This window comes from Trichechus manatus, unplaced genomic scaffold, assembly GCF_000243295.1.
Source record: "Trichechus manatus latirostris isolate Lorelei unplaced genomic scaffold, TriManLat1.0 scaffold00165, whole genome shotgun sequence".
NCBI classification, from domain to species: domain Eukaryota; kingdom Metazoa; phylum Chordata; class Mammalia; order Sirenia; family Trichechidae; genus Trichechus; species Trichechus manatus.
In genome coordinates this window covers 197,658-200,469 of record NW_004444101.1, presented here as the reverse complement: position 1 = coordinate 200,469, position 2,812 = coordinate 197,658, and the positions used below count along the sequence as shown (strand labels likewise).

The 2,812-nt window shown below is 45.1% G+C and overlaps 1 protein-coding gene across 2 annotated transcripts in view; it reads right to left on the bottom strand.

The window, feature by feature from the left end:
* AGAP1 (ArfGAP with GTPase domain, ankyrin repeat and PH domain 1) overlaps positions 1-2,812 on the bottom strand; it is a 360,673-nt gene that overhangs the window by 199,271 nt on the left and 158,590 nt on the right. The gene's annotated exons all lie outside the window — the stretch shown is intronic.

The following is a 2,812-nucleotide window of genomic DNA, read 5'->3' as shown; positions in this document are numbered from 1 at the left end:
AACGTGGCACTCCAAGCAGAGATGGGAGCCGGGGTCATCCTTTTAATTAGGACGGCCAGCCTCATGAGGGGAACGGAGGGCAGGGGCTGACGCAGGAAGTGCCCAGCTTTGAGAGATGAGAGCCCAGGGGCCCTTTAACACTGAGCGAAGCTGAAGGTTGATGACAAGCCCCAGGGAATGGTTTCTGAATCCCAGCCAAGACTTAGGAGGAAATGAGAAAGGAAACGTTCAGGGTAAGCGAGTGAAAGAAAAATGGATACCTATGTTGTATTTCCTGAAAAAACTACCCCTACAGAAAGACAATTTTTAAAATGCAATGACTTAATGCTAAGCATTCATTTCTCCTTTAAAAAAAAAACAGAAGCAGGTAACTGTTCTTTGGACTCGGGCAGACATGGCTGTGGCAGCGTAACTGTCCGTTTTCCCACTCTTGCCCGTTCTGTAATATTCTTTGGACTCGGGCAGACATGGCTGTGGTAGCGTGACTGTCCGTTTTCCCACTCTTGCCTGTTCTGTAATATTCTTTGGACTTGGGCAGACATGGCTGTGGCAGCGTGACTGTCCGTTTTCCCACTCTTGCCTGTTCTGTAATATTCTTTGGATTCGGGCAGACATGGCTGTGGCAGCATGGTTGCCCACTTCTGCCCTTTTGAATATATGCCCAATAAAACTTCCTTTTTGCTTTACTCAAAAAAAAAAAAAAAAAAAAAAAGGGAGCAGAGAGGAAAGACTATAAGCTTTGGAGTCAGAAAGACCTGGGTTTGAATTTTGGCAAATTATTAATCGTATAGGGAGCCCTGGTATTGCAGTGGTTAAGTGCTTGGCTGTTATTTGAAACGTTAGCGGTTCAAACCCACCAGTGGCTCTGTGGAGAAAGACCTGGTGATCTGCTTCCATAACGATTATAGCCTAAAAAACCCTATGGAGCTGTTCCACTCTGTCCTATAGGGTCACCATGAGTCGGAATCAATTCGACGGCACACAACAACAACAATTAAGAGTGTATTCTTCGACAAGTTTCTCAGCCTTTTTGAATCTCAGTTATACAATGAGGAGACCGACTCTCAGGGAGTTTTAGATGGGAAGCTCCGGGCACGCAGCGGCAGCTGACAATCAGGTGGTCAGCCCACAAATATAGTTTCTCCCTTCCTGCCTCAGTAAAATCCTCCCACAAATCAAGCCTCTTCGTCAGAGGGTAAGGAGCCCTAGTGGCACAGTGGTTAAAGCAATTGACTGCTAATCAGAAAGGTCGGTGGTTTGAAACCACCAGCAGCTCTGCAGGAGAAAGATGTGGCATCTGCTTCTGTAGAGATTTACAGCCTTGGAAACTCTAAGGGGCAGCTGTTCTCTATCCTATAGGGTCTCTATGAGTCGGAATGAACTCCATGGCAGTGGGTTTGGTCAGAGGGTGGTAGTGTCACACTATCACCACCTGGTGGTCACTTGGTAAAATTGCAAGTATAATGGCCAAAAAAAAAGTGCTGAAACTATAAAAATTAAAATGTGTGAACTGGCACAGTACACATTCTTGGAGCCCACACTGAAGACAAGTGTGTTGGAAACTGGGTAGTCGCAAATGCAGGGCTGCTGATCCCGCTTGGGACAGCTCCACGGGAAGGGAGAAACAAAAGGAAGTGCAAGACAGACAACCACCAAGGCTGTGACTGGTCTAACCCCAATCATTAAAACAGCAACGCACACAAAATGTTCTTCAAGGGAAGAAATAGTTAAAAGTTAGCAAAACCTCACATGCTTCCGAATCAGAGCTTCGACTCTGACCCTCAGTACAGATGCAATGTATCTAAAAACATACGTTGCTTTGAAGCGAGATACGACAACCAAGTATGCTACATATGACTCCCCAGAGCCGCCACAGCAATGCTAACTGTTGGCTAACACGTGTAGAGAAAATCGCCTACAAAGCAAATGATTAATTAAAAAAAAAAAAGAAGATTGCAGGCTTCCAACAAGATTCAAGAAAACCCTCAGCCAGTAGTTGCTGCAGAAATAATTGCTCTGAATCTATCAATAAAGCTAAGCTGCCCGTCCACGGACTGCAAAGCCCAATCTCTTCCACCCGGGATTATAAATTGGTGCACACAGTCTCTCTCGTGCCATTACGGTGATGAACAGTCGGAACTACAACAGGATCTGACATGTAGATCAGTTCTGGCTCCATAAAGAATCTACACAAGAGGTCCAGGACAGGAATCTACAGTCACCAGTTTTTAGTCTCTCTTGCTGCTAAAATTGCTTCTGTCAAACATTTAGGAGAGGAAGAAAAAAATGCAAAAAAATTAATTTTTCATGTACTACGGGAACAGTCTTTTTTAAGGCACAGGCTAAAGATGAATATGTTTCTGCATTTAAAAAATTACGCTGAGCAGCATGGGGTGCTTAGTGGAAGAGGGATCCAATTCTCCGAGCTGCTTGCCAGCCAGCAGACAGCAATTTGAAACGCTGAGCCAAGCTGTCGGGATTTTCTCTACGGGCAGATGTGGGTCTCATGTTAGCAATGCCAAATTATATTAGACATTTAATTTTAAACCTCAGGTACTTAGATGGAGAACCTTACAACAGTCACAGGCATAAAGCAGCAGCCCATTCCATCTCACAGAATGGATTCTTCATTCCTTCCCCTGCATTTAACCAGCTGTTTATCTAACCAGGAGTTCTTGCAGCTGCTTAAAAGACAGGACCCGCGGGGATGGGAGGGGACCTGTGTGTCTAGAGGGGGGAGACTTTGAGAAGTTCTCTGGAGCCAAAATCTTAATTTAGTGTGGGCAAGGCAGCAGAGAAAAACAGAATCCCA